Source organism: Salvelinus namaycush, unplaced genomic scaffold, assembly GCF_016432855.1.
Source record: "Salvelinus namaycush isolate Seneca unplaced genomic scaffold, SaNama_1.0 Scaffold1326, whole genome shotgun sequence".
Taxonomy (NCBI): Eukaryota; Metazoa; Chordata; class Actinopteri; order Salmoniformes; family Salmonidae; genus Salvelinus; species Salvelinus namaycush.
Window position 1 is genome coordinate 29339 of NW_024058038.1, and position 15662 is coordinate 45000.

General features: G+C 44.3%; 1 non-coding gene across 1 annotated transcript; it reads left to right on the forward strand.

The window, feature by feature from the left end:
* The first annotated feature begins 10767 nt into the window (after window positions 1–10767).
* Window positions 10768–10886, forward strand: LOC120036389. The gene has a single exon (XR_005474482.1). It is a non-coding gene; the product is annotated as a 5S ribosomal RNA (ribosomal RNA).
* The last annotated feature ends 4776 nt before the right edge of the window (window positions 10887–15662 follow it).

Below are 15662 nucleotides of genomic sequence, written 5' to 3' on the forward strand. Positions count from 1 at the left end.
AGACCGATTGCTACTAATTAGCCATATGCTAGGTTGAGGCTGTGTTTAAGTGACCGCCGAGTCAGATTGTGGGAGCTGCTGTGAAGCAGCTATTTTTCTGCTGATAAATTGACCTGGTTTTTCCCTCTGGTGCTGTTGGTAAATCCTTAAGGGTTAGAATTAATTTGATAATTATTCTAGAAGCGCTAGGATACACCATATATTGTCCTAAAAGGACACGTTTGAAATACTTTGGGAAAGTATTTAATTAATTAAGTTAGTTTTTGAGTTTTCAGTTTTTTAATTAGTTTTTGAGAAAAATGAGTCCTAGAATTAATTAAATATTTATTCTAGAAACGCTTGAATATACTAATATAATGTCACGAAAGGACATTTCTGAAATGTTTTGGCAAAGTATTTAAATAATTGAAAAAGTGAAAACGAATAATAACTGTTTGAAAATAGTTACTAAAATTATTATTATATTTAAAATAGAAGCGCTAGATAATACTAGTAGAGTGTTCCAAAGGATATTGCCGAAATACTTTGGGAAAGTATTTAATTAATTCGCCAAACATAAAGCAATAACATTCTTTGTACACAAGGGGGAGACAGACACCAGAGATAAGACTGTGGCAGCACCAGAGATACATTGTTAGTTTTGGCCAGTGATGGGCTGAGTGCACCAAAATAGCATAGAGCCAGACATAGCTTAACGACAAAATGGCCACGACCACCGTCCCCAAACACAAATTCAATGAATACTTAGATCAGAGAATGAAAGATAGATCAGGGGGAAAGATGCAGTATAAGGAAGTTGAGAAGGTTTGGGAAGGTGTGAGGCTAAAATGGACCCAAGCAGGATACCTCAGTGGGGTGGCCCCATCAAAAGGGCAACTCCTCACTATGGAGAAGGAATTAGAGGAAGTAGTAAAGGAAGGGATAGAACGTGAAGTTGAGAGGAATAAGAACCACTTATTCAAAAAGGAAGGAACAAAGCATAGGGAAAGAGCAGAGGCTGAGCTGAAAATAGGAATTTGGGCAATTGAAGAAATTAGAAGAGCACTCCCGTACAGGAAACCTGATATGATGGGGGTGGCCACTGAAGCCCCAACTGACACCAAAGAAGGCAGGCCCAACAATAATGATGCCCCACCTACCACCATAGCAACCCCATCGGCCCCCACCCAACTATACCCGGAACTGCCACAGGGAGAGAAAATAACACCACCTCCCTATTCTCAAAATCCATTCAGCCACCTCCCTCAAAACCCTTTTTTGACCCCTGCTGTGGTACAGGCACCAGTGTTTGTGGTGCATGAAGGACACCTAAAAGGAAGCATGACTTTAGGGATCCAAGAAGGGCAACTCGTGTGTGAAGAGAGGCCTGATCATCGAGAAAGGAAGGAGAGGGACAGAGCGCACACACAGGGACGTGGGGGTGGTTCGAACCCCGCCTCACTACAGGGACATGGTGGGTCTCTACTAAAAAACCCACAAGAGGGGGGTAATGGGTCTCAACCAGGCCCTTTGAAGAGAGAAGACAGAGAGCTGATTCAGTTTTCTTCCACTCCAAACCCAGACTGGTTCAGAAACAGAACACAGGGGGATAGTCAAATAGTCTCTGAAGGGTCGTGGTCGTCACCAGGACAATGTTCCTCTGGGGCCTCATTAAGAAGGAACCACAACAAGGACGATGAAGGTGAGAATAAAACAGGACAAGATGAAGAGGAGGTGGAGCGAGACCTCAGGGAGTCACTGGCACTGGCCAGATCTATGATAGAAGATGCTGAACGTGGAGAGGGCTCGTACCATATAAAAGGGGTAATGATGGGGAAGGTGACGGATTTGGTCGAACCTATTAGACAGTCCGTTCGACTCAGGGAACAGAACAGCAGGGGAGTCTCGTCCAGGGCAGACTGGGATCCCCAACATGGAGGACGAGGAGGGTCGGAGATGCAGATGCCGTTGAGACCCACTCCAGACGGAGGGCATGAAGAATACCAACCCTGGAAAATAACAGACCTTACCACTTTGATGGGACAATTACCCAGCCTGCATGGGGGTGCCTCTGCATGGCTCCTTCAACTGCAAACACTGACATCAGGCCTACGGCTCTGTCTAGGTGACATGAGGGCCCTTCTGGCTAGAGCAACAGACCATACCACCATGAGTGCTCTGATAAGAGAGGCAGATCTTGCCACAGCCCCGGCTGCACTGGCCCAGGAAGACTTCCGAGCGGAATTGTGGGCAGTGTTGAGAAGGGCATATCCCACAGAACGAAACCATGCAACCCTTTCATCATTTACCATCAATCCAGGGGAACAACCGGCAGCCTACTTAGACAGAGCGAAGACCACATGGAGAACTGTTCATGAAGAACCATATGACCATACTGGCACCACGGTCAGCATGTGGAAGGAGATGGTGGTGAGCGGTGCCCCAATTGAGGTTCGAACTAAACTTAGGGCCACGGTGGGGTTAATGGCACTTCCCCAGGCTCAGTTCAATTCCCATGTGCATCACCACATCACCCAATACAATAAGGATAAGGGAGGGGCTGAAACACAAGTCCAGTCCCTACAGGTACAACTTTTGAAACTACAATTGAAAGAGGCCCAGAAAGGAGAAAAACCCAAGAAACAGATGGTGGCTGAAGATCAACCAGACATCTCACAAATCATTAAAAAAACGGTTTCACAAATGATACAGCTACAACAACCCCCCATGTCAACCCCACAGGGACCTAACCTACCATCACAACTCCTGGATCAGCCATTACCCATGGATATCCCACCATACTATCAACCAACACAACAAGACTATCCTTCAACATGGGGACAACAACCACGATACCCATCACCCTGGGGGACAGGTCAAGCACGACCAATGAACTGCTACAATTGTAAACAAACTGGACATATGGCACGTCAGTGCCCATACCCATTGACACCGACCCAACATTACTGGATGACCAATCGGGCACGACAAACCAACCCAAGAGGACGTGGAGGAGTCCGGCCACAGATGTACCAACCACGTGCGGGGCCTCAACCTGCATATAATCACCCAAACCCAGACCCAAATCAGCAACCACCTCCTCTTTTCCAGGGCATGTCAGATGAATATGCCCCATGGTCCTGAAGCTGCCCACCACCACAGAACGAGAATGGGGGTCAACATTTTCCACTACACACCGAACCAACTATCATGTGTGAGGTGGAGGGAGTGACCCACCAATTTCTGGTAGATACAGGATGTACGTATTCTGCCATAAGATCTCGTCAACCACTCTCTTCGGAAACAATACAGGTGGTGGGGGTATCAGGAACACCCGAAGCACAAAACAAGACCATTCCATTGCTTTTTTCATGGGGCCCTTCCAATTTGAAGCATCAGTTCCTATACTGTCCAAATTGTCCAATTAACCTCCTAGGAAGGGACCTACTGTGCAAACTAAAATGTTCAATATACCTCACTGAGAAGGGTGTGGAGGTCTCCATTGATCCTATTCCCTCAACACCTGCCCACCCTGTCAGTGTACTGATGTTACCTATCATCCCAACCCCTGTGTTGTCAGCAACACAAGAAATCTATTGGCTAAAATGCATTGAGACAGGTCCTGGGACTCCGGAGGTCCAATTTAAGTTCAATCAACTGAAATCACAGATCTATGCATTACACCCATACAAGACCCCACAAGCTGAGATTCACTGTACATTGAATGTGACTGACAATGACGTGAACACATACATTGATGACTGGGATGAGAACATGATGCACCTAACGCCATCCATCAGGTGTTGCACCATTGTGTGTGGACAAGAGGGGGTGGCAGCACCAGTCATCCTACCACCTCATTTGAAATCCTGGTACCTACTAGGGGAGGAGTCAGCTCCCCATGTTACACTAGCGGTGGGAAACGGTTTTGAAGCAAGGAGCCTGGGCCCTATGATCAGACGAGCATCCAAACTTCAGTGGGAACCCACCCAAACACCGGGAATACACAAGGCCACCACTGAAAACATGTGGAGGTTCATGACTGTTGACACTGAAGAACACTGTCTTCCAGAACGACTGACCCTGCCAAGACACCATGGTAAGCCATACACCGACCACCCATCTACCAAAGCATTGATCTCCACCATAGATGAAAGGTTATGGACTCACACCCCTTTTGATGTGGGCCAATTACAGGTGACACCGGTCACCATCACCCTACTGAACCCAGATCAAATACCTATCTACCGAACTCAATACCGTTTGAAACCCGAACAGATCATGGGGATCGAACCGACCATTGATGGGTTACTGAGAGCACAGGTTATCTATCGAACTGTATCTCCATGGAACACGCCGATTCTACCAGTGCTGAAAGCCGGAGGAGAAACATACCGGATGGTTCAAGACTTCCGAGCAGTAAATGAAGTTACTGCACCTATAGACCTACCTGTCCCTGACCCTCACATCACTCTGAGCAATCTGTCTCCAAAACACCAATACTTCACGGTGGTGGATCTGGCTAATGCTTTCTTCAGCATCCCACTTGATGAAGCCTCTCAGCCACTCTTTGCTTTCACGTATGAACATCAACAGTACACTTATTTTGTTCTTCCACAGGGTTACAGGTGTTCACCCGGAATATTCAATCATATCCTAAAAACACACCTGGCAGAGTTGGAAATCCCAGAAGGTGTGATACTGATCCAATATGTAGATGACCTTTTGTTGGGGGCTCCCACTTCTGATCTCTGTCTACAGATGACAAAAACACTACTGGACTTTCTGGCCGTCAAAGGATACAAAGTCAAAATGAGCAAAGTCCAGACCTGTCGCAGAACTGTCCTTTTCCTTGGCAGAGAAATCTCAGGAGAAGGAGCAGGACTCTCCAAAAGCCACAGAGACTCGATACTTCATCATCCACGCCCCATCACGGTGTCGGGAATGTTGTCTTTCCTTGGTTTGACAGGGTACAGCCGAACACACATCCCAGACTACACTGCCAGAACTGAGCCACTGAGAGAAATAGTGCGAGAGGCGGGACCAAGGAACCTACACTCGTCATTGACATGGACCACTGAAGCATCAAAGGCTTTTGCACTCTTGAAAACAGATCTCTCAGTGGCAGCAGCATTGACATCACCTGACTACAAAAACAAATTCCATCTGGATGTTTCTGAAAAGGAAGGATTCACATCATCCATCCTTTTTCAGAAACAAGAGGGGGAGAGAAGAGTGTTGATGTATCACTCCTCCAAATTGGACCACATCGAAGTAGGACAAACCACATGTTCCAGGTATGTAGCTGCAGTGGCAAAAGCTATTGAAAAAACAGCCCATTTGGTAATGTGCCATCCATTGGAAATACACACCCACCATGGGGTTGCAGCATATCTGATGAGCAAAGAATTCACGTTCAGCGTTGAAAGAAAAACGAAAATCCAGAATAAATGCACACAATCACACATCACATTTGTCAACACTGACAAAAACATGGCAGACGCACTTAATGCTGAAGAAGGTCTACCCCACTCCTGTGCAGAAAGAGCTGCACAAGAACTGAAACTGAGACCTGACCTGGGGAACGAACCACTCACCAACCCGGACCTATGGTTATACACAGATGGATGCTGCTATAGAGGAGAGGAAGGGAACATAGCAGCATACGCAGTGGTGCAGCAGCTCCCGGATAGATCACATGTGACTTTGGAATCGGCCATTATCACACAACCTGCATCAGCCCAGTTAGCTGAAATCATAGGGTTGACACAAGCTCTGGAAAGAGCTGAAGGAAAGACTGTAAACATCTACACCGACTCAGCGTATGCTCATGGAGCAGTCCATACTGATGGACCACAATGGGTTAGACGCAACTTCACCACCACAGGAAACATGCCAATCAAACACAAGACTCAGATGGAAAAACTGATCAAATCAGTCTCACTACCTAAGAAGGTGGCCATCATGAAGTGTAAAGGACATCAACAACTGAAAAACAGAGTCAGCAAGGGAAATGATGCAGCTGACAAAGCAGCCAAGAAAGCTGGTGGATACACCCCGAGACAAATGATACTTCAGATTCAACCAGCTCGGACTGAGCTCACAGGGCAACACATAAAAGAACTCCAGTTTTCAGCAGGACCCTATGAACACTCAGTATGGGGACAGAAAGGGGCCACCAAAGGACCTGATGAACTGTGGAGATGCCATGATGGCAGACTAGTGGCCCCTGCAAACCTCTGTCCAGAACTATTACGAGAAGCTCATGGGCCCACACACGAAGGCAAACTGAAAACTTTACAGAAGGTGTCCCACATCTGGTGGCACCCCCACATGAAAGACATGACAGATTTGTTTTGTGACGAGTGTAGCATTTGTGGTAGACACAATCCAAAGAAACCATATCAAACGCCCATGGGTTCATACCCAGTCCCAAATGCTTGTTTTCAGGACATCAGCATAGATTACACAGATATGGGGCAAGACAATGTGACAAATGGGAAAAGGTACCTGTTAGTTATGGTAGACAGGTTTTCTAAATGGGTTGAGGCAATACCAACAGCAAGGGAGGATGCAAAATCGGTCATTAAGTGGCTGCAAACCGAACTCATACCAAGGTATGGAGTCCCTAGGCAAATCAGATCCGACAATGGATCCCACTTCAGTAACAAACACCTGAGACAGGTAGAGGAAAGATTTGGCATTGTACACAAATTTGGGTCAGTGTACAGGCCCCAATCGCAGGGCCTCGTGGAGCGCTCAAATCAGACCCTTAAGGCTAAAATAGCTAAGGTATGTGCAGGTTCGAAGTTGACGTGGGTTGAAGCCCTGCCCCTGGCATTGATGGCCATGAGAGCCTCGCCAGGTGCAGGCACTCATCTCTCTCCTCATGAGATAATGACTGGTAGGGTCATGCCTGGTCCACCGAGGGAGGGAGGTCATATGCCCCCCCTTGATGTACAACAAATTGTAATGTCTGAATATGTGAGAAAACTGACGGAACTTTCTGCAGCTCTCTCCAAACAGATTCACAAGGTCCAGCAGGGGGAGCTGACGGGAGATCCTGCACCACAGAAGGTAAAAGTTGGCGACTGGGTAAGGGTGAAAGTCCACAAGAGAAAGTGGCTAGAACCCAGGTGGACTGGACCGTTCGAAGTGAAGGAAGTTACTTCACACTCAGTCCAGGTCAAGGGTAAATCGGGCGCACCTTGGCATCACCTTACACATTGTACACCAGCCCCAACTCCTTCCAGAACTCTGACTGAAGTCAGGGCCGATTTGGCCAATCTCAATTCGACTCCAACCAAACAAACCTTAGTTGGTGAAAATGGGACGCCAGCCCCAGTTTCCGCGAACTAAGGCTACTTGCCTAGGACCGGGATATCTCACTCCCTGGGAAAGAATGGGAATTTCAGGTCCCTTGTTTGTTATTTTCATAATCATTACTGGAGTGTCCCTAGGAACTCTCACATGGCTCATACAACAGCTTACACATCCACCCCTCTCACATATTATAACCACTAATGACACGTCTAACATTACCCTCGATCTCACTAGTCCTGCCATACACAAACGAAGCACTACAACCACCGACCAACCCTGCACTCCAACAGAGGTTAGAAGCACCACCTTATGTGTACCCGTAAATGTGACCACCACAATTACACTGTCTTGGGGGTTATTGGGTAAAGCTAGGAATGGCCTGGGAGGGCATGCATTGGAGTACACCAGATTTAACTGGTATATGACAAGAGGGGGGTTTCAGGAGTGGTCATGGAAGAGCCTGGTCGCTGAGACTGGTCCTGACTGGTCCAGTTATTCATCAGGGCAAGCAGTTCTTATCTGGCGGAAAAGATTGTTACTGACTAGGACTAAATTGCGTAATTGGGGTTTATCACTAATTATCCGACCAGGTACTGGGACGGGTTGTCAGGATTTTATACTAGCACCTCAGGTAGAGTCTAGCAAGGATCTACTCTATTGGCCATTAAAAATCTGCATTACACAGCAGACTCAGCCCTCTGCTGTTTCTGACCGGTTTACTGTTTTAACATCTAGGGGGAAAGGTGATTGGGGTCCTATTAATATGGTCACCACTCCTACCACCCCTGATGATATCATTCTCACTGCCACCGGAATCTCAGGGTTCTCTAACAATTGGCTCCTACTGACTGAACAAGCAGCTAATATGACCCTGCAAAGCTGCGTCGTTTGTATGGGAGCAAGGCCATTGCTCCGCATAGTCCCAGCCGCTATTAGCGGAGACTGTCTATTGCCCCTTATGGACAAAGACAACCCACCTGAGAAATGTTCACAGTGGGACACTGTTTATCCGGTAGTCACCACGGTGGTCAAGAAACCGATATTCTCCTCCAGTGTGGCAAGAGCTAACTTTACATGCATAAACATGACAGGTGGAGGGACATGGTTGGGTAAGCTCCCTGATAGTTGGTGCTGGTACACTCACATGCTTACAGCAATTTTTAAACCAGTGTCTAGAGCTGATGTGTGGTGGTGGTGTGGGGGAACTAGTCTGTTGGACAGACTTCCCCACAATGCCACTGGTACCTGTGCACTTGTAACTCTTCTGTTGCCCATCTCTGTTTACCCCATAGGCGTCCAAGATCTTCTCACCCGTATACAAGCCCTGGGTCCTGAAATTTGGCCTATCAGGACCAAGCGCACGGTGGGCCCCTCCGCTGGGGACCCAACTTACCTTGATGCAATTGGTGTCCCCAGGGGGGTACCAGATGAATATAAATTGGTTGACCAAGTAGCCGCGGGTTTTGAATCATCATTTTGTTGGTGGTGTACAGTTAATAAAAATGTGGACAGAATTAACTACATTCATTTTAATGTCCAGAAACTGGGCAATTGGACCCAACAAGGCTTTGAGGCGGTCCATGGACAATTGGCAGCCACATCCCTGATGGCATTTCAAAATAGAATCGCGGTTGATATGTTATTGGCTGAACGGGGGGGGGTCTGTGCGATGTTTGGTGAACAGTGTTGTACTTTCATTCCCAATAACACAGCTACGGATGGGAGTCTGACTGTAGCATTGGAGGGACTTCGTACCCTTAATGGTAAGATGAAACAGCATTCTGGAGTGGACACTTCTATGTGGGACTCATGGATGGATGCTTTTGGTAAATATAAGACGCTGGTTTCTTCTATCCTAGTATCTATTTCCGTTTTTGCAGGCATTCTTGTACTTTGTGGGTGCTGTTGCATTCCATGTGCGCGGACGCTTGCTAGCCGTGTTATCACTGCCGCCATAGACCCTATTCAGGAAAGGGCCCAAATGTTCCCATTGCTTGATGATGGGGAAGCTGGACCTGTTTATCTATTTGAGGACTAAGATACTTTTATGTCACGTCTCTTGTGAGACGTGAAGAGAGGGAATCAAAAATTTGTCTTCTGACAAATTTTATCCCTTAGCTTTGTCTTTTTATATACTTTTATGTCACGTCTCTTGTGAGACGTGAAGAGAGGGAATCAAAAATTTGTCTTCTGACAAATTTTATCCTTTAGTTTTGTCTTTTTTATATACTTTATGTCACGTCTCTGGTGAGACGTGAAGAGGGGGATTTGTAAGGAATTGTATTAGATATTGGTAACTTGTTTTAACAACTTCTCAACATTAGCTATGGTTGACACAATATACACACTCCCTTTTATATTGGACATAAGCTGGACTCATTGGACACATGCACGACACCCACAACTCCCCTCCCCCATGACAATCACTCAGACACACACAACTCAGGGTTGGAGCTCCAGACAAAGAACTACCTCAGGAACCAATGGAACGTGGACACCAGGCCTGTACAGGACTACCCAAGACCCAGATCGTCCAATCGGAAGGCCAGGCTCGCAGATCAACCTACTTTGCTTGTTGTCTATATATAAAACTGTAATACTGTGGAAACTCTCTCTTTTCCTGACGACCCCATACGGATCAGATAGAAAGAGCCGTGCTGCACGCTTTGCATAATATTTTTACACTTGAATAAACCTGCCTTATTATAAAATTATCCACCTCGTCCTATGTCTCCACTTGGTCTCCTGTCTCAAGTAAAACGAATTATCAACAGAAGAGACCTTAGTTTGGTTAAGCGGTGTTGCTGTAGCGCTCGTGTTGTAGCGCTCGTGTTATTGCGGAGTTTGCAAAACAAATGGCCACTGGATTGATGCAAATAATCATGATATAATTCTGCCAGGCTGGCATAGGCTACTTTGCAGTTAACTTTTAATTGAGAAGGTTTTGGGGGAAGCCTTTCCTTTTCTACCAGAAGAAGGTTATATCATTAGCCTCATAAGCTAACGGCTACACAAAGTGTAGACATGCGCGCGCTCCGCACGCATGCGCACAGAAACTGGGCAGTCCTGTGCCGTTTCTGAAAGTTGCGTGGAAATACGAATCACTGATGCATTTTGTTCATGTCTTATGATTCACTTGGGCAAATGAATGCATTTTCTAACAAGTTGAAGGGATTTAGTTGACTTCCTCCTTAGTTCAAAACATTTTTGAATAATGTTGAATTTCTGTTTGAATGTCTGGATTCCGTGCCGTATTTTATAGGGCCCTAGTCCATGAAGTTGTCATAAGTGTCAACATAGGATATGCCCCCCCCCCCCCCCCCCCAAGAGTGAAATATATGGCCTGGAAATGTAAGCAAGGTTTGAGCTTTTTCAGTGTGTTGAGTCACAACGTGGACATTCCTCTGTCTCCCGATGAGTGAGCGACACATTGCCTTTATATAGTGTACCAAGAGTTTGCCCTTCGCTTACGGCCATACCAGCCTGAATACGCCCGATCTCGTCCGATCTCGGAAGCTAAGCAGGGTCGGGCCTGGTTAGTACTTGGATGGGAGACCGCCTGGGAATACCAGGTGCTGTAAGCTTTTTGCTCCAGTAGAGGGTTCTCTTGTGTCATGCGTGGAGCAACTGCCTTTTATTTATCACCCTAATAATATCATGTCTTTTATTGGACTAAATGCAGTTTGTTAGTGCTTCCCTGCCCTGCCCTGATCAAATCAAATAATGGACCGTGCGTTTCCCTCAAAATGTAGGCAGTACATTCAGCATTTGTTTTTAGGCTAGGAGACTGTCAATGTCTGTAGTCCGTTAGGGCCCTGTAAAATCCCTTCAATGTTTTGCCTGATCCCCCCCCCCCCCCCAAATTCCCCCTTTTCTCCATTTACTTTTCCCCGTTCGTCCCTGTTTCTGCAGGTTTTCGCTCTCAAAATAAACCTTTTTTATTAATAGAAAAACAACACGATTGGATGTCCATGACAATGTTTAAACCCTATCAGGAGACCACTTTTGTAGTTACCCTTAAACGCAAGTGTGCGCCAGGAAGAGACCTTAGTTTGGTTAAGCGGTGTTGCTGTAGCGCTCGTGTTGTAGCGCTCGTGTTATTGCGGAGTTTGCAAAACAAATGGCCACTGGATTGATGCAAATAATCATGATATAATTCTGCCAGGCTGGCATAGGCTACTTTGCAGTTAACTTTTAATTGAGAAGGTTTTGGGGGAAGCCTTTCCTTTTCTACCAGAAGAAGGTTATATCATTAGCCTCATAAGCTAACGGCTACACAAAGTGTAGACATGCGCGCGCTCCGCACGCATGCGCACAGAAACTGGGCAGTCCTGTGCCGTTTCTGAAAGTTGCGTGGAAATACGAATCACTGATGCATTTTGTTCATGTCTTATGATTCACTTGGGCAAATGAATGCATTTTCTAACAAGTTGAAGGGATTTAGTTGACTTCCTCCTTAGTTCAAAACATTTTTGAATAATGTTGAATTTCTGTTTGAATGTCTGGATTCCGTGCCGTATTTTATAGGGCCCTAGTCCATGAAGTTGTCATAAGTGTCAACATAGGATATGCCCCCCCCCCCCCCCCCCCCCAAGAGTGAAATATATGGCCTGGAAATGTAAGCAAGGTTTGAGCTTTTTCAGTGTGTTGAGTCACAACGTGGACATTCCTCTGTCTCCCGATGAGTGAGCGACACATTGCCTTTATATAGTGTACCAAGAGTTTGCCCTTCGCTTACGGCCATACCAGCCTGAATACGCCCATCCTGATTGGAGAAGTGACGACAGGTGCGAGTGTCTGAGCTGTGAGTGAGTGTTTGCTGGAGAGTGTTTGCTCGAGAGCTATTTTTGTTAATTAATTGGTTTTTGCAATATAATTTATTATTTTCTTCAGTTGAATAGTTTAAAGTTTGGTTAGTCTTCCCCCTTGCAGGTTTTCTGCTTGGGGGAGAGCCTTTTTTGGACCCATTTTTTGATATATTATGACGGACAACATGGCAACGACAAACGGAATGGAAAAGGACAACGAAAATGCGCAACGGAAGAAAAATGAAGATAAAGAAGGAATGAAATATGGAAAAGAATACACGGTGGCAATTGAGTTGGAAGGAGAAGACAAAGTGACGACAATGGAACTACTAAGAGCAATTAAGGAGGTGTGTGGAGAGGTGGTGGGATGCCGAATTAAAGGAGAAAAGAAGTATGAAGTTACGATGAGGAATGAAAAAGGAAAAGAACGGCTAATGGATGGAATACGAATAAAGGACACCAAGATACTGGCGAGAGATATTAATGTGAAGGAAGTGGTGGTGTCGTTCATGAATCTGCCTGTATACATGGAAGACAGTGCTATATTGGGCAAGCTATGTAGCTGGGGTGTATCAGCAGTCTCTGAAATCAGGAGGAGAGTTTGGCCAGGCACGGATATAGCAGATGGCACGAGATACTGCAAAGTCAAATTCACTGATACTGTGAAATCACTGCCGTACTCTACAAAGTTTGATACGCTTGAAGGTGGAGAGTACTTTAGAGTCATGCATGATAAGCAGGTCAGAGTTTGTAGGCTTTGTATTCAGCCTGGGCATATTGTGAAGGACTGCCCTGAATTTAAATGTTATAAGTGCGGGAAGCAAGGGCATTATGCAAGAGAATGTGTAGGTGGAAAGGAAAGGGCATTTTGCGAAGGATGTCGCATGAGAGCTGACGAGTGCAAATGTGGAGAGGTTGTGAATGAGGAGGGGAGCCAGGATCTTTTTGTGGAGGCTGATGTATCACCCCGAGTAGAAGAAGACGATGGAGGAGAAGACGTGGTGGAGGGAGGAGAGACGGAGAAAAGAAGAGGGGAAAAGATGGAACAGAAGACGGAGGAAATAGGAGGCAGTATGGATTCAGAGATAAGAAGAGGGAGTTTTCAGGAGGAGGACGGGAGTGGGATGGGTGGAGGCACTGGGGACTCACAGTTTTTGGGGGGGACCTCGGGCTATGTGGGTGCTTCGGAAGGAGGTGAAGTGGAGGGGAGTGGGATGCTGACAACTATACAGGAGACGCAAATGGATACAAGCAGCACAAAAGGCACAGGAAAGAAGAATTCGAGTTGGTTGGAAGAGATGGATTTAGAGGCAATTTCAGATTCAGAAGACATGGAAAAGATTGATAGAGCAAGGGTAAGCTACAGGAAGAGGAAAGTGACGTTGGAGGTGAAAAAGGACGAAAAAGGAAGAAAACATGACAAAAGGTAGAGGAAAATGAGAAAATATATTTTCTTATTATTATTTATTGGAATGGTTAATTGTATGTCAATCAATGCGAATGGTTTAAGAACAATGGAAAAATTTCAAAGAATAGTTAAAATGAAGAATTCGGATATTTTATGCCTGCAAGAAACACATTGGGACAATGTATGTATTTTAGAAGTAAAAAAAATATGGAGAGATTTTATTTTTGTTAACAATGGCAGGGGGAATTCAAGTGGGGTTGCTATTTTATTGAGGAAGGATGTGGTGGATAATGTGAAACAGATATATAATGATAATAATGGGAGGATTTTAATTGTAGATTTTGAATATATGAGTAGGGTTTTTAGAATTATAAATATTTATGCGCCTAATACTGAAATAGAGCGCAAAGATTTATTTTTAGAAATAGGAAAATGGTGTGAGGGAAACTGTATTGTAGTTGGGGATTTTAATGTTAAAATGGATAGACTGGATATGACAAGAGGAGCTATTTTTAGAAGTGATGTATCTAGGGGGGTTTTAAAGAAGATGATGATAGAAAAAGGAATGATTGATATATGGAGGGATGAGAATCCGTACAAGAGAGAATTTTCTAGAAGGCAGGTGGTTTTAGGGGTTTTGAAACAGACACGGATAGATCTGGTTTTAGTAAATGAAGGGTTAAGGAATTTTATGAAGGATATTAAGTATATTTTTACAACTTTTAGTGATCATGCTGGGTTAACATTTTCGGTGGGGTTAGATAGGGAGGGGAAAGGGGGGGGAGTGTGGTGTATGAATGCAAGGTATCTAGGTGATGAGGAATATGGAATACAACTTAAATCTTTGATAGAACATGAAATGGAGGATAAGCAAAAAGGGAATGATAAGTGCCAGTGGTGGGAAAATGTTAAGAAAAAAATAAAAGATTTTAGTATTAGATATGCAAGGAAGAAAAGGAGTAGGATGACAAGAGAAGAAAATTATTTAAGAGCAAAATTGAATGAAGAAATGAGGAAATGTGATATTGATCCTATTTATAATATTGAAAGGTTTTTAGATTTAAAGGCACAATTGAGCAAATGTGAAATAGATAAATGTAAGGGGGCATCTATTAGAAGTAGGGCAAAGTATGTTTTAGAAGGGGAGAAATGTACGTCTTTTTTTCTTGGTTTAGAGAAAACTAAACAGACGAAATCATATATTAGTGAGATAGAAAATGTAAAGGGTGAAGTGGTAAATGATTATGTTGAGATATTAGAAACTGTACAGAATTTTTATAAGGATTTATTTAAGAAAGGGGAGGTGGATGAAGAGTGTGTAAAGGAGATTTTAGGTAGTGTGGATGTGCAAATTGGTGTTGAGGAAAAGCAAATATGTGATAGGAAGATAACAGTGGATGAAGTGAAAGATGCAATTAAGGGATTACAAATAAATAAAAGTCCTGGAGTAGATGGACTAATTGCAGAGTTTTACAAAATGTATGAAAGTTTTTTAGCACCGATTTTAATGGAAGTGTATCAATATATGGAAGATAATAATACTGTTTCAGACTCCATGGTGACAGGACTGATATCGGTTTTATATAAAAATAAGGGGAGCAAAATGAAATTAGAAAATTATAGGCCAATTAGTTTATTAAATTCAGATTATAAGATTTTAGCTAAGATATTGGCGAATAGGATGAAGATGGTTTTAAATGATATTATAGCACCTACACAAAATTATAGTGTGCCTGGAAGAGACATAGCTGATACCATCATTACACTTAGAGATGTGATAAATAAAATGAATAGCGATAAGAGAGGGGGAATTGTTTTAAGTATAGATTTTAATAAAGCTTTTGACAGGGTGGAACATGATTTTATGTTTAGGGTACTGGAAAAATATGGGTTTGGAAATAGAATAATAGGATGGATAAAATTATTATATAGAAAGGCAAAAAGTAGGGTAAAATGTAATGGGGTTTTAACAGATTCTTTTATTCTTGAGAGATCAGTGAGACAGGGGTGCCCTTTATCAGCATTACTGTTATGTTTTATCGGTAGAACCCTTAGCGGCATACCTTAAAAAAGATCATTTTATAAATTGTGTAGAGACTCCGCAAGGAGGTTTTAGTTTAATTCATCAATATGCAGACGATACC